The following is a 23,093-nucleotide window of genomic DNA, read 5'->3' as shown; positions in this document are numbered from 1 at the left end:
TAGTCAGGTGTGAAACTGGTTTTAGAAATTTCGGTTTTACGACATAAAACACACTGCTTTTATCGGCATGAGACGACGTATTTGTAACCTGACGCCACCCACAGAAACACACCAAAATAAACCAAATGAGGGTCTACACCTGATAGATACGTTTGTGTATTTTCGTAGCTGTATGTGATCATGAGTGAGGATACGTCTTTTAGTTCAGGCATACGCTGTTATATCTATGATCTCAGATGTTTCTCGTGTGAAAGCCCTCAGGATGTGAGGACAAAAAAATTTGGAAACCAAAGTTTTATTGACTGATGAATTTTTGAGGCTCATTGTTGTACTTTTTGGCAAATTCCAGCCTGGTTATTATTCTTTTTAATGAGTGCTTGTCATCTTCTGGTGTAGCCATTGTACTTTTCTCCTAAAGTTTTCTATGAACAGTATGTAGTGATTTCTTCACTTGTGTCCTCTGCAGGTTGTTGCTGATGTCACCAACAGTTGTTTTCGGGTCTTTCTTGACAGCTCTCACAATGTTTCTGTCATCAATTTCTGATGTTTTCCTTGGTCTACCTGTTTGATGTCTGCTATTTAGTACACCAGTGGTTTATTTCTTCTTCAGGGCATTCCAAATGGTTGCAGGCTACGAGCAATGTTTGTGCAACGGTTCTGATTGATTTTCCATCTTTTCTCAAGATTCTCTGGTTTTCATGTTGTTTTCAGCTCTAAATGCAGTCTGCACAAGCAAAACTTAACCTACACCATCTGAAACTGAGCGTGGACATCCAGTGCAATTTATTGATTGTGGAAATAAAAGCTTGTCTTCATCTTTTGACGTCAAACCCAAATGTTTTCAGTCTCCAGAAAAATAAATGAATTTGGTCTCACTGTTCCAATACTTCTGGAAGGCACTGTTGTTTGAATTAAATGATCTTAACACATTTGACAAAAAAGACAAAAACCTGCATTTTTACATCATTGTTCATTATTCATGTGTCTTATCTCAGAAACATGTTTACAAGAAAGGAACATTTCCATGGACAATCATTAAAAGCAGGCACAGTCTAACACAGTATCAGTATGGAGAGGAAAACTGTGGCTTCACACATTATAGCTCTGCACACTAAGATGGCGGTCTGTGTAAAGCAATGTCATCACCCCCACACATTTATCTGCATACAAGAATACACGAGAGCATCATAAAGCAAATGAGGGATGCACTAATAAAAATCTACAACAGTGCAATAACAGAGGGATGTTAACAAACAACACAGAGAGAAAGAAGGGAGAGTTAGCTTTGGTGCTGCTTGTGCGCTAGGCACGGGATCCAAATGTGAAGTGACGTGCTCATGCAGACGAGGGGTGTCTGCAGCAGAATATGAAGCTCTCCCTCCTAAATTAGCTAAATACAACACTGGAACCACCCCATGCTAATTTTTGTGTCTGCAACAATTTGATTTTGCTGCATAAGCTGTTTAGCATGTTGGCATGCTTACTAGTTATCACCGCAAATACCTAATATTGGCAGCTTCTGGTTGATGACGTCAATGCCACTGATGTGTTCCTAGAAGTAAATCTAGGTATATCTAAGTATCGGATGACATTGCTTTCATTCAAAAGCCTCTTTCCTGTGTTACGTAGCAACAAAGCCAATAGAGGCCTTGTGTTGCGAGTGATGGCTGAAACAAAAACATAAAAGGATGACTCAGCTACCTTATCCTGAACGCCCCCAGTGATGCTGCAGCAGAGTCAAGGTTCTGCATCATTCTTTGTTCCCTGGGAGGGATTTTCCTCACGTCTTGTGCTTGTTAAATCAGTAGTGTTTTAACCTTTTTCCTGTCTGAGTCAGCCACAACTAAAATATTAGACATTTGTATGTGAAGACAAAATACAGGCAAACCATGGTATTTTCAAACGCCCCTGTTTTCGTATGATTTTCGATTAAAACTTTTGCAAAAATTTTACCTGGGTTCTCATACTCTGTCTCAGTTATCGTACAACAATGGGCGTAGAAAACTGTTCTATTTTACCCTTTGGTACGTTGATAGCATTGCTTGTTTATTCAGCCATCTTGGTTCACACACCCAAAACAGATCTTGGTTGGAGAGTTGGTGCTGTCCAGAGATACTGTGGTCAATTTTGTCTCAATAATTAGAAAGGTGAGGTAAGTCTTGACAAAATGATCCATTTTGATGACACGGTAAACAATGTGACACATCTGGCTTTTTAGATGTTTCACAAAGACAATGTCAGACATATCAACAATGAAGAAAATCTGATTAGGTAACCTGCAGCACTGCACTGTAACTGTACCCAATTGTATTTATTATCTACCAAGAGTCGTATACTTTGGTCTATTTACATTTACAGTAATCCCTTGTTTGTGTTGCGGTTAATTGGTTCCAGACCTGACCGTGATATATGAATTTCCGCACTACTGACATGTAACATTACTGACACAGAGTGACTAATGTACAATACTACATATCATCAATGTCTTTAAATGTGTCTTTTGAATGCCTTATATTTGTATTTGTATTGTATATTTTAGTTAATTTAGCCATTTTTATGCTTAAAAATGCTTAATTTAGGCATAAAATATGCAGCATTTGCTTGAGTATGCATATTTTTTGTCTATGAAGAGGCTGTATTCAACCAAGAAACAGGATGATTTATTAATTTATTTTTGAAAAATCGTAATAGGGTGAAGCCATGAAATTTGCAGTGTAATGTGGCGATGGACTTTTGACTGCTATGTTTATTATTATTATGCCACAGTTTTCCTCACATTTTTGAGGGCCTTAACATGCATGAAAACTCACCAAAATTTGCAAGCGAATCCGGTTCGGAAAAAAAAAGACATAAACTCCAAAAACTCACTCAGTAGCAGCCCCTTAAAAAAAAATAACCCTGCAACCAGTTTCATGGATCGTCATGAAACTGGTGGAGAAAAATTTGGTGCACAAAAAAGTCTCAAGAACACAGGAAGTCGGCCATCTGCGGCAGTGATTTTGGGGCAAAAACCAGGGGTTGCATTTTGACGAACTTTGACCAAATCAGCCCAAATGAAAATCAGCGGATACTAGAGGGATGGGCGAAGTTAAATTGCATATTGACGGACAGACCGATGACCTTAAATTGTGAACTATATTGATGTAAAGCACACGGTGTGGGTGTGACATGGAGGCAAAGTTTCTACCTTCGCCACTGACCATCAAAGTGTCATAATTTGACTTCAGATTCTCACATGTGGTTGAAAACTTAAAAACGTAAGAATCCAAGCCTGAACAATATGGTGGAGCTCCCAAATGAGACCACCACAAATTGACTGGCTAGTGCTCCCTATAAATTTAGAAAAAACTAGCCCCCGCCACCCGTTTCACAGATCTTTGTGAAATTTGGTAGAGACATCACTCATGAAACGAGTCTCAAGATCCCATGTCCAAAAACTAACAGGAATTTTGGACGAAAACCAGGGGTCGTACTTTGACAAACTCCTCTTCGGGACTTAGGGCAAACGAGGCCACATCCACATGAAAACCACAGATACTAGACAAATGGGCAATTATATATTGCGAACCAATTTAGCCTACGCCATAGAATGTGAGTGGAGCCTTGGAGACTCGCCAAGCAACACGAAACTCAAATAACTTGACTCCAGAAGGTCAGACTTCTGCAATAATTGGCCTGTATGACGTAAATGACACCCTGAAGAGACCCATATGTCACTTCCTCAATTGGTAACGGTGCCTCCTTGTAGCGACAGGAAGTGACAACTAAACACGTGCCTTATACAAAAACCCACTCCTCTGAGTTAATTTACTGAATCGCTTTCATATTTATACAGGGCACGTTAAACAAATTGATGATATGAAGCACGATGTTTCATTACATGTAGTGGGTGGAGCCTGGTGGTGAAGACTGCTCCTCGCCATTAACCAACAGACAGTCATAACTTCACTTCATATCACTAGATTTTCAAAATGGATATGGGGGTTAAGGGTTGGGGTCTGATCATGACTACATTTTGATATTGACTCCAATGGCGCCACCAACTGGTGGAAATGTACAACTGCTATAATTCCCTTCTACATGGTCCAATCATCCCGAAAGTTGTTCACGGTTGGTTGGGGCATCGGACAGGACATGACATGACCACATGGCCACTGTGGCACCAGTGTCGCCCCCTCCTGGTTGAACATTCTAACTGTCATAACTCCCTTTCACTTGGTCAGATTGTCCGGAAGTTTTTTATGGTGGGTTAGGTCACCCTCCGGTCCGTGACGTGTATTTGTCACCTGAGATGACACCTCCTCCTGGATAAATATTATGCATGTTAAAATTCTGCTCGAGACACCCCAATTTCATTCAAAGTAGGGATACTGGCTATGAGCCCTGCGTCTGTGTGCTCGCCTACTCACATGAATCCCAAGTTACGTGGGGGTGCGAGGGCCCGTTTAACGCTGGCAGCTTTTATTCAAATTTTATTTCTAGTATACTTATTACTGCACTATTTGTCACTGTTTGCATTCTGAGTGCACTATTACAAGCTCACAGCAGGTTTTTTGATGTTACCACTGACTCTCAGCACCTTGTTGTAAATACAGTAGCTTTGCTGTTTGCTCTTACTTTTTATGTCATGCTAAACAAAACCAGCTAACATGATTTTCATTGTTTGGCAAAAAGGACAATAAAGTCTATTTTATTGTATTCCATTGTAATTCCATTGCAGTTACGTCAAGTACCTTGAATCATTCAAAATCATGGGTTTTTCTCTATTAATACAAAATAATGCCTGGAAATTGTTGGAAAATTGGCACAACCTAACCTTTGATCTCCACTACCTCCAACATTTTGGTAATGGTAATGCTTTAATTTATTTCAAACATGCAAACAGTTTGCTTTGAAATGCTTCATGTTACAATTCATAATTCCACATGTCCAAAAGGGAGTACGAAGAAGCAATTATGTAATCCTACCCCCTCTCCGTTACACATCAACTGCTAATACATTTTGCATTTGTTCAACATGCACTATTTACATTATTTTTCATACAATAAAAGCAGTTGTTTGTCAACAAAAACAAACAAACAAAGCCATGTTTTTTTCCCCTGGATCTATACCATTCTCCAATCCAATCGTTTGTGGTCTAGATAGCTAAAGGTTTGCACTTCCAGGTCTTCCTGCCCTTCCGTCTTTTGTGTTGTACTGTGAGTATCGTTGAATGTAGATCCATGGGTTACTAATTCCAGTACTCATGGTGATGTGATTTTCAATATTTATCCAAATCATTCACATCTTTGACAACAAGCACTCTTGCCTATGCTGGTCCTCCATTTAGCTTGATGTAGATTTTGCCGTTGGTGCTCCAAGTACTTCGTATCTTCCTATCTTCTTCAAGTCTCGTGCTTTCTTAGCGATGTCAGCCTTGCGTTTTGTCAGATGCTCGTTCATGTAGACGTTTTTACCTTTCAGCTTCTTTACCTGTTTCAGCAGTGCGGTGTTGAATTACCTATCGCTGGGTTGTACAAACTTCAGAATTGAATTGAGAATGACCTCAAAATTTTAATTCAATTCTGGAATTGGAATTTCAATTGCGGTTGCAAACAAGAAGCAGAATTGCAATTCAAATTTGAATTGCAGGAAGGAGAACTGAAATCCAATGAAATTCAAAGAAATTCATGATGCACAATTAAGGTGTATGTAACAATGAAGCTTTACAGTATATATTCAAAAAATACATCTTTATTAAAATATTATTATATGGACTTTATGTGCACTTTGCTATATTATAGTAGATAGTTAAGTATAATAATTGTTTTTTAAATCACATATGAATATTGAAAACCTACTCAGATAAAACAGATCATTAAAATTGTAAAAACTTTCAAATTGTTGGATAGTAGGATAGAACAGGACTTCATCTCCCAGAATACCTGGCTTTATCCAAGTCTTTAAAATGGCATTTTGTTTCGAGTACACTAGCGAAATAAACTGATGATTATTATAAACAATTGAAGGTCAGAGCTGGTTTATACTTTGACGTTTGTAATAACAGTAATATGCAAAATGATACCACAGGTAAAAGGACATCTGGCCTTGTTCATTTTGGTGAACCAATTCCCACAACAAATGGAAACCACAGCGCAATATGCAATTACTGCAGTGCTTCAATCTGCGGTACCATAAAGGCTATCTTAAATTTCATGCGGCACCTCCAGGTAAGTTTATGGATTTATGGATCTTTAATGTAATCGTTACCCTGTAAAGTACTTGAATGATTACTGCATTTATCAAAAAATTGTTTCATTTGATCACTTTGAAATGAAGATAAATTGCTAAACTTTCCAACATTAAAGAGTATGCTTAATGTTAGTGTCTCTACTTCCATTTGGAAGAAAAAAATATGTTAAAACTATCTCATTCTCACTGATATGTGATGAGAATAAATTTCTCTGAACTGCATTGAATTCAATTCCACTTCCTGTACTTCAAATTCAATACAAAATCATGTGGGGTGGAGTCAATTCAAATTCCAGTTCATCCATTGAATTTTGCACAGACCTGCCTTATTGGTGAATTTAACGATAATGACGGATGCGGTGTTGTTTCTGCCATACAGTGGGATGCAAGTATCAATGGTGTCAACATCTACATCCACCTCCTTTGATTTTAGGAAATTGGCAATTTGTTGCTTTGTTGAAGCAACATCATTTCATCTGGTTCTCTGTTCTGGACTGCCCTGGCATTTGTCCAGGGTGTGATTCAGAGCCTCGTGAGGATCACGTCGTCATTCGTGCATTCTGATCCATGTCATCAATTGTATTTATCATTTGCTCAGTGATATTTTCCTTTGCTTTATCTTACTTGAGAGTGGTGCGCAAGACAGCGTTATCATCCAGTAGTACTTTTATATCATACTGTAATACCTTGATATCATTGCGTAGTGCTCTGTTTTCCTCTGTAGGGTTTTCAACCTCCTTAGGAGCAGCACGCAAGGCAGTATTATAATTTTTTTAGTACCTTGATATCATCTCGTAGTGCCTTGGTATCCTTGCAGAGTTCTTTATTTTCCTCCTGAATGTTTATGACGTCATAGATCTCCAAGAAACTCTTCTTGAGGATTTTGCGATTGTACGTTTCCAATCTGTATTAGCAGGTCTCTTAGATCTAGCCTCAATTGTGCTATAGATTGTAACTGTAGCACATCTCTGCCCTCAAGGCGTGAAATAACTTCCAGTGTTTGTCATCTAGAAATAAGCATGACGTTGAACCCACATTTACCTAGATTTCAAGGCGCCATCTAATGTCAAATCCTCCTCATCGGTCAGCCAGAATGGTCCCGTTTATGATTTTGGATGCAGATTTTCAGGACATTGAAAATCATTTCGCTTTTTGTTTGGCATTGTTGCTAGGCAACCGCTTTGAACCGCTTGGCTTGCTAGCAGCTGTCAGCACTTGTAACTCTTATTTAAAAGAACTGTACCTCTCGCCTGTCCTGAGTTCAAGTTGAGGGTGTCAGCAATCTGTTCTGAACTTGTGTTCTCAAAGTGTAGTCAGGAAAGCACCACAAAAGTATCAACAGCAGAGCTCTTGCCATGGACGTCCTTTCCAGTCAACAGAGGCAGAAAATAAAAAATAAATCACACACCTTTCAAGAACTTGTTACTCTGACAGTAAATTATTTTAAAGAAGATTTATAAAAACATTGTGATAGGGAACATGTCTAGAGGGTTCTTTGGTATTGGATGATAACCCCTAAAAGTTTCCTAATACTGGAAATTTTCATGTATCCACTCAGGCTGACCTTTGACCTCAAACAACATAGGTCAGTTCCCTTAAAATTGATAGGGTTGTTGTTCTGACAAACCTAAAGATGGTTGCGCATGTTAATATTGGACTATGCGACCTGTCTGTCTTGTGTGACATCTTTAAATCCCAACGTGTCTTCTGCATGTCCAAGCAGACAGATTGTAAACAGAAAACACATTACAGTACAGGCGTTGAACATCAGTACCGAGCATCCGCCCTCATCCACCCTTTTTCTTTTGATACATTATCAATAGGCGGTTTTGGTTAACTATCCACACACAACTGCAACTCTGTTATGATTGCACCCAGCATCCCGCATGATGCTGCAGTGCTTATGTAACAATCAAGCCTTTTGCCACCAGCCTCCTAGTGACAGCGTGGGGAGGCGAAGAGGAGTGGGGGAGACAGCATGGCGGCAAATAGAGACGGACAGGAGAGCAGGGTGAAAGTAAAATGTGATAGCGGGCTGATGAAGGAATGAGCTGTGGTGCAAGAGAAAAGTACACCGATGGGGCCACAGGTGGAGTAGCTTTGCGAATAAACAAACAAAGCAACACGGTTTGTGAACGTATAGCTCTTCAAATATATCAGCTCTTTGTATTCTTGTCATGAAGCCACCCGGTGCTGCACTGACTTCTGATTTTGTGGCTCCAAGTACGCTGCTTTACTGCGAAAATTGAGATTTTAGAGGAGTGAAGTGTGGGAGGTGGACTTAGTACATTGCCGATTTTAATTTATATGATTTGGTTGCATTCTGAGATTTAAATGTTTTTATGCAAATTGTGAGTAATTCAGTCTCTTGGTTGAATTTGAAATACATTTACAATGCACATTCTCCTGATATCAAAATACATTAAGGATATTAGAGGCACTAAAAACAATTTTAATCAAAAGTGGAATAAAATAATAAACAACAATGGCGAAATACATTTGAATGAATGTCAGATGTTCCTATAGTGATTACTGACACATGTATTTGTATCCTTATAACAATGCTGCTAACAAGGAGAGACAACATTAGGAACAACTCACACACAATTAGTGACCTTATTTACTGATCTAATTATAGAAATCAATGTTCCAACTGCCTTGTGTAGCTTCTCAGTCATCCAGGTCATGGTAAACCAGAAATGTAGAATCGGGCAACTGGTCTCTTCTTGTTTGTTGAAGGCTTCTTCAGTTCTAAAATTGTAGGTGCGAAGGTGCCCTATTTATGCCGCTGGTGGGTGTGTCCCTTGGGGGTGGTCACAGTTGGGTTGTTGTTATTGTGGCCCCGTGTGGCTAGTGAACAACAGTCCTACAGTACATGACAATCCGTCATTCGCCTGCCTGGTGGCACACCAATATTTGGGGGAGAGATGTTAGGCATAATGCGATTCAGCCCTGCGCTCTGCCTAACCTTGAATTCACACATCCCTGCTAAATAAGAGTTAAGTTGAGCAGCGCTAGCCAAAAAGCTAAAAGCCCTGGGCTGTCAACTCCTTGTCCAGCGCGGCTCTTACGGCATCAGGGAGTGTCAGTTGAAGTAAATCGTGCGCCTGGTCTGTAGTGATCCTGGTTCTGTCCTGCAGACTGGAATTGTTTGAAGGTCTGAAAAAGGACTCCAGTTTACAGGACAACAGCAACCCTACTGTGAGCACCCCCAAGGGAAAATACCCACAAGGGACATAAACAGGAAAACTCCATACCAAAAATTTTAGAAATGAAGAGGCTTTTTGGACAAAAGGTGAAACGTATTCAACAAACAAGAAGAGTCCAGTTGCCTCAAATCAACCTTTGAGAATCACTGTCCCAACTGAAACACAACTTGACTGATGATTTAAACCTCTGGCCATCTTGATTCAATCTTAAGTCCATTCATCATATAATCACCTTTATCTTATCACATATCTCTGGTTTCCCATACTAGAAATAATACTCCAGGCACTGTATGGCATCTGTCACTTAAAGATCGACTTAAATGTATTAAAACATCCAGTAATTCTTCTCGCTTGACTTAACATTCAATAAAAATCATTAAAGACAAGTCCTCATCAGATGTGTCCCAGTACAATGGTAGCGAGAAGAGGAAGAACTGTCCAAATATTACCTGGTCTATCAATTGATTTCAGCCATTCATAATTTGGTATGGAGAAAGAAGCATGGGTATGAGCCAAAATATTGCAGGTGCCTGGTGAGTAATAGAATGGAAACCCAGCAAATAAGTCAGAAGGTGTAAACAAGCCACGAGCTGAGGAGAAATGAGGCATCAAAATAAAATTGATGTATACAACGGGCAAGTCATATACATATCTACAACGTCCTTTCTCATCTACATAGGTGGCAGTGGACCAGCTGTATGCATGTGATTTTCTAGACTAGACTGTGGAGCAATACAATAACAATTAGGAAATACTGACATGGCAAATATAGGCCATAACCCCTTTTCCACCAAGATTTCCACTAATGTATTTAAATGGGTAAAAGAATTCCTGGAAATCTGTGTGGTTTTGCAGTTCCACCGCATCTCAAAGTTCCAGAAAATGTACGACTAGGTATTTTTATCAGGGAAAATTGAGGAAAATGTTTTTTGGCCCGGATACTGTCAGTGGAAAAGGGGATACTGACTGAATTAAAAGTACTTTGGCCATAATTTCAAGTAGTTTTACTGCCCTGGGATTAGAGAAGTGCTTTACAATACTAATTGGTGACTTATACTGGGTAAACGAATTAAAATTCCTTGATGCACTTATTATAATCAGCATTACAATAAATCAGTATTATTCTGGAGACCCATAGCTTCATCACTTACTCCATCTTGGAAAGCAAAGATAAGACCGTTGAGGCAGGCCATTGCTTTCAACAAAAATCACCAACCATGAATATGAAGGAAAAGACCCTCAAGACTAAGTGTGTCAACAAAAGTGGGTCTTGGTGAACTCATAAAAAAGGCTCTCTTAAAAGCCAAAAAATATAACCATTACAGTCATCCCTCGACACTTTGCGCTTCGAATTTTGCGACTTCACTCACAATAAATCACACTATTTACTGGTTAAATATGGCCTACGATTAGTAAATAAAAAGCACATTTTACATATTTTTTCTCTAGACTAAGCATTTTCAAGTATAAAAATTGCTAAATCAACTAAAATACAAATATAAGCAATTTAAAAGATGCATTCAAATTGTGGTATGTTGTATTATACGCTGGTCACTAGGTGTCAGTAATGCTACTGTAATGTTCAAACCGCCCGAACAACAGGCTTTTATTGCAGGTTTGAATTATCTCACAACAGGACACAGGCAGAATAATAGTAACATAATAATCATGACAATAATTATCACAATAATAACACAGGCTAATGTCGTGGCCGTAATCTCGCTGCAGTAAAACCACTGGGGCAAATGCCTTATGCTGATGAGAAGCAAAGGTAAAAGATGGACAGACCGAATGACTTTCAGGCAATGAAACTGACTCGGCCTGAGCATAGGTCAACATCTGAGAGGTACATCTAACTAATTCTGGCACACATGCATCTTAAAATGGTGAGTCACTTTACACCGCTAGTGTTATTTATTGAAGCATCTTAAATAAAGAATGCTGTTTGGTGTAGAAATCTGCTTAAAATATGGTCACCTATTTAACATCTTAATGCAGATAAACAATTACCTCACCTTTCCAACCACATAACATTATTTTGATGATAATCTCTGTACCTTTTGGCAAATTCCAGACTGGCCTTCCTATTCTTCTGGTTAATGATTGGTTTGCATCTTCTACTGTAGCAATTGTACTTTTGTTCATGAAGTCTTTGATGATCAGTAAATAGTGATACCTTCACTCCTGCTGATAGTAAGGCAATGGACATGAGACGCAATGAATGACGCAACTACTTGATGGAGAAGACAACTTTATATCGAGCTTGGATCATGACATTTCAGCATTGTGCAGACAAGCAATGTATGATTACAAATATGACTGACATTTAAAGTTGTCCCTCATTTATTGCGGTTAATTGGTTCCAAACCTGACTCTGATAAGTGAATTTAAAGTATGTGAAGTAGGAGTCAATATCAATAAATTGAATATTTTCGTACTTACAGCATAGAAACCCTGTTTATGACTTTCTAAATACAGATTTTAACATCATTAGAGCCCTGTAGACATGAAATAACACCCCTATAGTCACCGTTACATTCCTGTTATTCTTTGTTTGCAACACATTGCTCTACTGTAATGCGCAGGCTACGGGTCACTGCAGGAACACAAGAGACAGCCGCTGCTTTTAACATAGCATGCTACCGAGCTAACTAGTTAGCCTCCAGTTTTTTTATTCTAAACTTAAGAAAGGGTTTCAAACGGAGTGGGAAAGAAGAACAAAGTAAGAAGCCAAAAATTTACCACTTCCACAGGGAATGGGAGGAGAATTTCTTGTCAGTACATTATGTCGCACATGCCATGGCTGACTCCATGCAGTGTGAAGGTAATCTAACCTAATGTCATTTCTCATCAATGTAACATTACTGACGCCTAGTGACCAGAATACTACATATAACTCGTCTTTCAATATTTCTGAGTAATTGTAGTCCACAGTTAACCACAAAACAGCGGCCATTTATTAATTAACTAGAAAACCACTCGGAGAGCGCATACCTCGACCAAGCGCCGTAGTTATCCTATTCATATTGTGAATTACACCATAATTATTAGTCCTACATATATTTGTTCTACATATTTAGATTCCTTGACCAGGAAAACATACCATTAGCAATTGGACACTCCAGATTCCACAGTGTCTTGGCTATTTATAATGGTGTTTGTTGCATGTTTTTATAGCTTCATTTGTTGTCTTCCTATGATGAAAATTCCAAAGGTTCCCTATTTTTTCATATTCTGGATCATAGTATCTGGAATGATTCCATTATCTAGATCAGTCTTTGATATTTTGTAGAACCTGTTAGAGACTTGTGCTGTATTTTTTTTCCAAGTGCTTTGAAAAATTTTGGTGCCGTTATATGCACAAATGGCGGAAATTGTCCTATCTCACAATGTTAAAGAATCCTTTGAAAAATTCCTGGATCCAGACAGTGATCTGGATCACCCCCAAAATTTAATCAGTTCTTCCATATCCCATTTCCGAAAATTCCTTTTATTTTATCCAAATCCATTCAGAACTTTTCAAGTTATTTTGAACACAAACAAACAAACAAACAAACCTGCGCTTGAGAGCAGTTGTTTTAGGGTATATCTTTATAGCTCTCACAATGTTTCTGTCATCAGCGGCTGATGTTTTCCTTGATCTACCTGTTTGATGTCATAGTAGTAGTTCATTTCTTCTTCAGGACATTACAAATGGTTGTCCTGGCTTTGACCAATGTTTGTGCAATGGTTTTTGATTGATTTTCCTTCTTCTCTCAGATTCAATATTCTTGGTTTTCAACCATCTGATTTTCATGTTGTTTTCACCTCTAAATGCAATCTACACAGGCAAACCACTCCTACCCAGTCTGAAACTGAGCATAGCCATTCCGTGATATTTATTGATTGAATAAGCAATGTAGTAAGACACACGTGGGCAACAAAACACACCTGTCAGTCACATGTTCCAATACTTTTGTTCACATAAAGAAATGGTGGGTTCAAAATAAAGGTGCTATCTTCTGAGTTGTGCATCCGATTCAGCTGCAAATACCTGGAAATAAAAACTGAAATGTTGCTCTCGGGTCTCATATTCACCTTTTGATGTCAAACCCAAATGTTTTCACTCTACAGCAAAAATAAAAGAATTGGCCCCGCTGTTTCAATACTTCTGCAGGGCACTATAAATGTGATATTCAAACCTACTCCTATGTTTATTTCACAAGCTCTGGGTATGAAACGCATAGCTGTAAAAAAATATTTAATGTGGGTGCTTTTGATCATCTCCAGTGTCATAAATCTTCCACCAAGGGCGGCGAATTCTCCCGTGTGTGTTCTCCTTTCTTACATCGCCTCTTTTTTCAGACCCTGTCAGACGCCGCTATCGCCACCTCTAACAGGGGAGCCGCACTTGTCAAATCTTTATATTGCAGGGGATTTGGGGTAGGAAAAAAAAAAAAACACACTTTGTCACGTTGTCCTGTCTGGCCCACACACAGGGAACCGACAACATAAAGGTCACCAGCAGTGACGTGCAGTTGGGAGGCACGTGATGAAAAAAAAAAAACAACAAAGAATAATGATAACATAAAATAAATATTCATGTTTGGCCATTGAATCAGACCATTTTTAACATTTTCTTAAAAAAACAACTGAATTTGCACATTTCCTGATCAATTGAGGCTGATGCGAACGTGCCTGCCTACGGTCACACTCCACACTGAGATGGATCATGGCGTCTGACAGTTTGTGTTTGTCAGCATGTCACTAATAATATATTGTTGCAGAAACATTGACACCATGACTTTCTACAGCCCGTGTAATATCTTGAATGTAAGTGTGACATCATTATTCATGCTAACTGGACAATAAGATACATAGAAATGTCATAAAGGAGGCAATTCCGTTACATGCATCTCGATGGGGTCAGGCGTGCGTGAGCTGGAAGGTGCTTGTCACTGCCGTTCTTCCATAGAGGAAAAGCCTTTTTTTTTGTTTGTTTGTTTTTTTGACAGCAGCAGCACTAGCTAGCGTAAAGTCAAACGTATTGAATATATTTTTATGCTTTGCTGAATGAATGAATGAATTTCACTGCCAGGATGGAGGATGATATACCCAAGCTTAGGCTTTTGCAACGAAGTATCGTATTCTGGAGAAGGAAAGGCTGCATGTACTTCATATACAAATAAAAGGTAAGAACACAAATGTTCTCCACTTGATAAAAATAAAATAAATTGGACTTGAAACAATTTCATGTTAACGTAAAAAAAATAGCTTACAAAAGAGCCAGTGCCTCACCAGCCATGAACCTCACTGCATGTCACTGGTCACCAGGTAGCGATATGTTCTTCCACGTGACCTACACAGATATCTGATGGAAAGCCATTCGGATGGTGATTATTTCCAAGCGCATGTGCTGAATTAGATCATCAATCCTAGTTTCAGCTCTCAAGGAGCTGATAACAATCTCTCTCTGCATTAAAGACTAAAACAAGCAACTAAATGACAGTAACTTGAAATGATTCTGTTAATCCCCCCATCAGTTATTATGGCCAGTAAAGAAAGCCGTGGAGGGGGATTAAAAAACAAAGCACCTAAATCAGAGTGGCGACCATGTGTGAGCTTCATGAGCTGCAGTGGAAATTGCTTTGTGGATGAAAAAAACATAATTACACAAATCAAACCAGTGGGTGTAACACAGGGGTGCCCATTACATTAATCACGATCAACCGGTAGCGTGGGTTGATCGCATGTGTCACCAACGTCATAAACGTCACTTTGTAGATGTCATATGACATCAATCAGTTGACAGTTCCCCTTGATTCGCTGTTGTGCCTCCACAGCAAAAATAAATGGTGAACAGACGTTCACAAGCGACACACAGAAATGCAACTTTCATCTTTATTATTGCAATTACGGATAAACTAACTCAGCGGTAAGACACCTATATCTACTGTATAACAAACGTTATCTGTTCACTTCTAGTGGCTATTATGTAGGAAAAAAAAGTAAATTGTTTGATGGCTCTGCTTCGTGTCCTCAACTCCACTATAGAAAGGTGCCTTTTCTACCCTTTCATTTGTGAAATTATGATTTTATGATTAATTGGAAAAAGTCCCATTGCTGAAACCTTTTTAAGATGTTGCATCGACTTCAGCTGTCTTTTCCATCATCATATTCATTACTTGTATACCTGCAACGTTTGATAGCAAATGCTATTTTGGAACGTAACACATGAACTATGTATAATGAACACTATGTAGCCATTTTGACTGACATACTACCCAGGTTATATACAGAACTAATGTGTAATTATGTGTAATTATCTTTACTACTAAACTGAATTGAATTGTGAATTATTAACTATTTTGATGACCTTTAAACTATAAAACTATGAATGTGAAACTCTTAGCAGTATTTAGTATAGTAGTTTCTAGTTTATAGTAGTAGTAGTTTATAGTAGATCGTGGCGCACCACCGCAACAAAATAAAAGCTGCCACACCTTAAAAATTTGGGATTTTTTTTTCTAATGTGAAAATAGTGTTAAGTAAAGTATTGTATGACTGGATATATATGCTATAGCGATACATATATAGCTTATTCTTTAGGCACATATTGACCACAATTAGTTAAAAAAAATTAAATATCATAAAAATGTTTCACTGCGCTTTATTTTGATAAACATGCACCGGAATCGCCTGTCGGCCCTGATGGCACTTGCGCATGTGTAACCAGATAAAAGTACGTAACCTGTCTTGTGATGACGTTCACTTTGTTCTTTAATTACGGAGAGAATAAAAAACAGTCCGTAAAATGGGTAGTCAATTGACAACAGCTTGTCACAGGCGGAGCCTATCTACGGCAGCGTGTGTGATCGCTCACGTTTCAATCTCATTCCACTTTCCGGTATCTTTGTTTACACATTTTGCCTGGCTCTCACTGCCTCTCTGGCGGCAGCTAGCTAGCTTGTTTTTGTCCCACGGGCGAGCTACAAGTGGCCATCACATTCATGGGGTACATGCTAACTTTTTTTTTAAATGTCACTTAACAATCTTGCTCTCTTGTTATTGAAAAGTCCGGGTTGGTTTTCCCAAGAAGAGATCAGGCAGACACACTTTTCAGTCTTTTAAATCTTTTTGTGAAAAATGTCTGGAAAATGACACAAGTACAGCATGCTAGGCTAAACGCTAAGCTTGAGACACGCCTACGCAGAGGTGTGTACTCCTTCCTGAGTGGGTCAGTATATAATTTATGTGGAGATATTTAATGGTTTGAGCTTGTGTCAATCAAGGGTGCGTGGCTGCAAACTAGTGTGGAAACAGCAAATGTGATAAGGTTGCCGGGCAACCTGTGTGCCCCATTGGCCTCACCCCCACCCCTGCACAGAGAGGCCTTCAGACAGCCTGACTGCACAGAAGCGAGAGCAGGTGCAGTGCAACCCCAGAATAACTCCACAATACTACTTTATCTATTTCTATCAACTCTAACATTATCATTATAATAGTTAGGGCTTGTCTTCAAAACACTAGTTGTGCGTCGAAGTTGTTCAACATAAACACATAGTGTGTCCAGCTTTAAGAAAGTGATGCTATCACAGGGGTCTCCAACAGGTAGCTCGTATGCTAGCAGTAGCTCCACAACTGAGTAGTTCACCAAAGAATAGCTGCTTCATCTCTTAGTATTTTAAGTGTTCTATTCAAATATGATGCCTGTATTTAATGACAAATAAGCACACTGAGTGAAGATGTGTGTTTGCAAATAAAGTGCAATTTAAATGTTGGCAGTCACATAAAACATAAATAGCTCACCTCTCCCTTCTTTTATGTCTCATAACCCTGGACTCTGAAATTATACTGTTTATGCAAACAGATTTCAATATCAAAAATATTTAAATTGCTACATTATTAGTTGTTCCCAAGAAGAGATCAGGCAGACACACTTTTCTGTCTTTTCAATCTTTTAGTGATAAAATTGCCTGGAAGAAGTCACAAAGCACAGCATGCCGAACCCCCACTCATAACAGGAAGTCCCAAAACCGGGAAGTGGCTACTCTAATATTCTACCCTTGAGTCCCACCCACACAGGGGCGTTACTCCTTCCTAAGTGGATCGATATGTAATTATGCGTTGGAATTTAACTGATTCCAGCTTGTGTCAATCAAGGGTGTATGAGGTGTGCCATACAGCAGTGGCACGTCACAGCAGTGGCACGTTACAGCAGTGGCACGTCACAGCAGCGGCACGTCACAGCGGCGACAGTCCCCACTCCCAGGCAGCCCACCACCACTACAACTTCAAACAATCCTCGGTAAAACCCTCAATTTTACCGGTAAGATTTTATACATATGTTATATAAGATACAAGATGTTATACAAGACTGGAGAACAGCTTTTACCCACAGGCCATCAGGCTTTTCAACAATGCACTCACACACGCCGCACGCAACACACGCACACACTCATAACTCTATTTATTTATTTATTCATTCATTCATTCATTGGTGATAAAAGGTTGATCTCATTGATAGGTAAACGCTGCTGTAAGCAAAGCATGTAAACAACATCCCAACACTATGGCAATAAGAAGGTATTGTAGATTTTAACTAGAATTAAAGGAAGAACACAGGTAAACGCTGCTGTAAGCCAAGCATGTCAACAACATCCCAACACCATGTAAAGAAGGTATTCTAGATAGATAGATAGATAGATAGATAGACAGATAGATAGATAGATAGATAGATAGATAGATAGATAGATAGATAGATAGATAGATAGATAGATAGATAGATAGATAGATAGATAGATAGATAGATAGATAGATAGATAGATAGATAGATCGAGTAAAGGGTAAAGGGATTGCTAATAAATAGCAAGTGCTCAATCATTCTTTCTGCTGCAATAAAATTGAATTACCCTCCCTGATGGTGTCATCATCTTCATCCCCTCCCTTTTGGGGGCACCTTGGCTCTTGGCAGACACCCACTCAGGCAAACAGAGCATTCAGCACATCGGACAGCTCCGTAGCAGGCAACCTGTCTGTCATCCACTGCATCACCCTTTGACAAACGACTGGTGTTGATGGGAAACAACACACATGAACCCCCTCGGGCCTGCTATGCCTCTTCCTAGCAGACTGTGCATGACGTGCAGGCACCATGGTGAGCTGGTGATCTACGCCAGCCCTTGAAACACAGCATCATAACATATTTTCTACCAAAGGAATACATGTGGTTGTATGTCGGTATTCAAATGAGTTATAAGCATGGGTGCATTTGAGAAACCACATGCACCACAAATGCAAAATGTGCCTCCTCTATGGTGCTGCCGGTTGGCCTAGGAGGCAAAAAGAAAAACATAGTGACGCGAGTGATGGCTCTTCACTGAGCTGTGACACCCAATTACATAACGGCACACACTGAGAAATCCACTAAAATATGGCAGAGAGCGACGAGACTACTATTAAACCACACTGATGGTGATAAGAGCTTTACTTGGCCTATGTTTCACCTTGTTTTCCCCATTTAATGCATTCAGTAGAAATGCACTTCCTTTACAGACATGGCCACCATCTCCATCTACGACAATAACATGGCAACAATCTTTGAGAACGGTACTGATCCACTAGTTATGCTTTTGGCTACACTGCTGTTGCAGTGTGGTCCAATATGCTCATCTGCGCATCACTAAAACAATACTACTATAGTGTATTCCCTTTCCTGAGACTGGCGTAACATTAAATGACGGCATGCTAAAACAATTCATTTTCACTAAACGAGCAAATCCTGCAACAATAACCCGAGATGACGCACGATACTTCTACTGAAAACAACACCGTATAAAATGACGCATGCATAATTTAGAAGCTACAGTGCATCAGTTAAAGTGTATTATGGCTGCAGCACAGCTGTGAAGGCATGGCTTTGGCAAATGATGCGATGAGATTCCTCTATTCAAGCGTCGCCCTTTGCTTTGAAAGGATGCTAATCCAGCCACTGCTGTGCGCCAATGTGCATCACAACAGAGCAGAAAGTGGCGCACTTACTTACCAGATACACGCTGCAGCCGAGGTGCACCAGCGTCCTGCCTAGCCTTGGCTGCGAATGATTCAGTATTTCCCCTTGCGGTGACAGAAGGTGACCCTGCGTCCTCCGCAAGACTCTGCAGCCTGATCACGATGCACGCAGCAAGGGGGGGCTCCACCGCACAGGCGCGACGTAGGAGGATGGCCTCTCGGTTTCCGTTCAATGGACCACACAAATTGGTGGCAGGGGTGGAAGCTAAGAGGACGCATCAAATTATGAAAAAAAAAAAGAAAACAACCACATTCAGTTCCGAATAATCGTTTGTTTGTACGGATTTAACCGGAAGTGTGGCTGGGGCCCCTTTATTTTAGCTTTTTAAATCATTCTTATGTTGATTTAGTGGATTTTTCGTAATTTACTGTATAGATAGAATGCGAGTTTCCATGAGGAGAGCCCCAAATGTGACTTCCACTTTCAAAACCAATAGAAAAGCGGATGCGAAGAGGGGGCGTCACCTACGTGCCTGTCAATCATGTCCACATCCACAGTACTGCAAGCTGAGGTAGTGATGTTGGAGGCGGCGTGTGGGGTTCTCTCTAGGCACTTGCTATATTTTGAGTTTTAGCAGAAACAGAGACTTTTTTTAATCTTTGAAGTTGGCTGCACTGTTACAGTAAAATATACTATAATTACACTTCCCCTAACATGTATGGATTACTGTAGCATAAAAATAACCTATATGACATTCTATCCCCGGCGTCCCACAGAGGCGCAGGAAATCTGGAGCAAAACATGTTTTATGTTACTGCAACCTTCATAGGAGCCAGTGCTTGCGTGATATACTGTATACACACAATAGCTTGATCCCTTAAACTTCACCCTGCGGGAATTTATCATCTATTTTTACTTAATCTATGTCATTTGAAATTCCCAGATTTAGTTTACGACTTATTTTAATCCAAACTATAACTATAACTAAGTATATACTGTATCTGACTAGTACTGTACTACCCGTACAAGACATGTAAGGCAAATCCTGTTGTTTGGTGACACCTAGCGGCAATTGAAATAAACGGCTAAACTAGAACGGTGAAGGGTTTTTATACTGGTACATGCCTGATCAAAATTTTAGAGACCAGTCGAAAAATGTAAAAATTCCAAGAATTTACATTTTACACTGTAAAAGCAGTTTGTTGCAAACAATTAGGAGTGTCATGAGATCTGGTAAGATTAAAACGTGGCGAGATTTCTCATTTGGATAAAAGCTGTCTTGCGAGAACAGGGCAGCCAGAAGCCAATCAGACTGTGACCTATGGCATCGCTACTATGAATGATTATACAGTGGGGTCAATCCTGAGACCCTTATTGTTCAATCAGGACATGCTACCTCTGGGGCCAGCTAATACGCAGCTGTAATGTGTCCTACCACAACAATGCAGACAACACTCAGATCTATGTGAACATGGTCCTGTAGATTTACTTTGTCACTGCATCAAACATATCAGTGTGTGGATACAAAAGAACTTTATGCAGCTAAACTCAGACAAAACTTGAAATAATTGTCTTGGGCCCACAGAAACATAGAGAAAGTGTAATTAGCCACCTTGAGACACTTTCTCTAAAACCTAATCAACAGGTTAGAAATGCAGGGGTAATAATAGACTCAGATCTGAACTTTAACAGTCACATTAAATCAATCACATCATCAGCTTTTTACCGCCTTAAAAACATTGCCAAAATCAAGGGAATAGTGATTGAGACCAGATTGAGAGAGACTAATCCATGCCTTTGTCTCCAGCAGGCTACTGCAACGGCCTTCTCACAAGGCTGTCCAAACAAGCTGTAAAACAGCTGAAGTACATCCAAAATGCTGCTGCTTGAGTCCTGACTAGAACCAGGAAAAATGACCATATTAGTCCAGCACTCAGGTCTCTGCACTAGCCTACTGTCTCTCAGAGAACAGACTTTAAAACATCTCTGCTTGTGTACAGTCTTTTCATGGTCTTGCGCCAAAGTACATCTCTGACATGTTAGAGCCACATAAACAATCTTGGGCTCCTAGAAGCTCAGGAAGGGGTCTCTTGCGGGTGCCCAGTGTCAGGACTAAACACGGTGAGGCTGCGTTTCAGTTTTATGCTGCCAAAATATGGAACAGTCTTCCAGAAGATGTGCGACGATCCTCAACTTTGGCAAAGTTCAAATCCAGGCTGAAAACACTTCTATTCAACTATGCACATGACAACTGAAAATAATGGAATGATTGATAGAATTTTATGTACTGATTTAAGAATGATTTGATGTTTTTATGGAATGATTTTATGAAGTGATTTTACCCTTCTTTTCTGTAAAGTACTTTGAATTACCGTGTGTATGAATTGTGCTCTATAAATAAACTTGCCTTGATTGACCCTGACCTCTGAGACGCTGGAAGCCACACTGATCAGCAGTTGCAGTGTCTGCAACCTGGGCAGAGCCAGTGGCTGTTTTTAAAACGATAGTTCGGAAGAAGATGCGAGTGTCTTCATCACATACACAAGAATGGAGAGGCGACAGTCCGCAGGGATATGGGGGGAGACACATATAACGCAGAGCTATTTGTGAGGTCTGATTTTTATCGAGGAGGCATTTTTGTGGTGACAAAGTATTACTCTTTTGAACGCATATTGTTTTGAGAAGCCAAACTCTTTACTTAAGTGGCCCCAGCAACTAAGCGGAACTAGGTTCCTCATCACGTAAATCCGACCAGAACTGGACTCACAGGACCAATTTGGGGGTGGGGAGTAAGTCATCGTTTATGTACTACACTGCTGATGGGGATTTCATACAACTTCATGCCAAAAAATCCGAACTATCCCTTTAACTCGGTTGATGACCTCTATGGTGTAACGTTGGCAATGAGCGCAGTCACCGCTTGTTGGGCTGATGGAAGGAGTGTGTATAGGTAGTGGCATCATCGTACCGAGGAGAGGGCCGCCACAGCCAGTGAATGAGGGATACACAAAAGCACACGTGTGAATGTATGTTCTTTTTTTTTGTGCTCTTTCCAACATTCTCTGACCCTCTAATCCTACATATGTTTGACATTCAAAGAACCACCCTCAGTAAGCTCCAAAATCATTTACCCAAGTTTGTAGGCACCCAACAAATTCTAATCCATATTTTGACGTCATGAGTTCCACCACAGGACCGGACAGCTGTTCTTTAGGCACATGCCCAAACCTGGAACCGTTGCCCATCCTTGTGACAGGAAAGAGCGCACGCACATGCATCCGCTATACAGCTAAAACACAGTTGTCACTACCAGTCTTGGATTTAATTTCTACAGCAGAATCAAAGTTAAACACTGTTTTCTTCTCTTCTCCTGAGTCCTTTCTTTTTTGTTAGTCCCTGCCCGGCGGTCTACGGTGCACATTCAACGATCAAGACGTTTATTTATCTTTCTTTCGCTGATGGCCCACATTCCTCGTGGCATCAGAAAATAATCAAGACTTTTGCTCTCTTTTGTCCCAAATGCTACGATTAAGACTTTCATTTCTTTATCTTTCTTTCATCAAAACCCGCATAATCAAGCCCACCATCTGTCTTGTACCACATGACAAAACAAAACAAAAAATCGAAACTCATCACAATTTTCCTAATTAACCTTTTTCCTT

The 23,093-nt window shown here is 39.8% G+C and overlaps 1 protein-coding gene across 1 annotated transcript in view; it reads right to left on the bottom strand.

Moving 5' to 3' along the window:
* The window catches only part of LOC129177936 (protein kinase C and casein kinase substrate in neurons protein 1-like), a 43,827-nt gene extending 23,972 nt beyond the window's left edge, over positions 1 to 19,855 (bottom strand). The window contains exon 1 of the mRNA XM_054769575.1: positions 19,465 to 19,855. The gene's annotated coding sequence lies outside the window, so the exon portion shown is untranslated. The remainder of the gene's footprint in view (positions 1 to 19,464) is intronic.
* Positions 19,856 to 23,093: the final 3,238 nt, after the last annotated feature.

This window comes from Dunckerocampus dactyliophorus, chromosome 1 (genome assembly GCF_027744805.1).
Source record: "Dunckerocampus dactyliophorus isolate RoL2022-P2 chromosome 1, RoL_Ddac_1.1, whole genome shotgun sequence".
Taxonomy (NCBI): Eukaryota; Metazoa; Chordata; class Actinopteri; order Syngnathiformes; family Syngnathidae; genus Dunckerocampus; species Dunckerocampus dactyliophorus.
The sequence above is the reverse complement of the archived record's forward strand: the minus strand, read 5'-3'. Positions and strand labels throughout refer to the sequence as shown.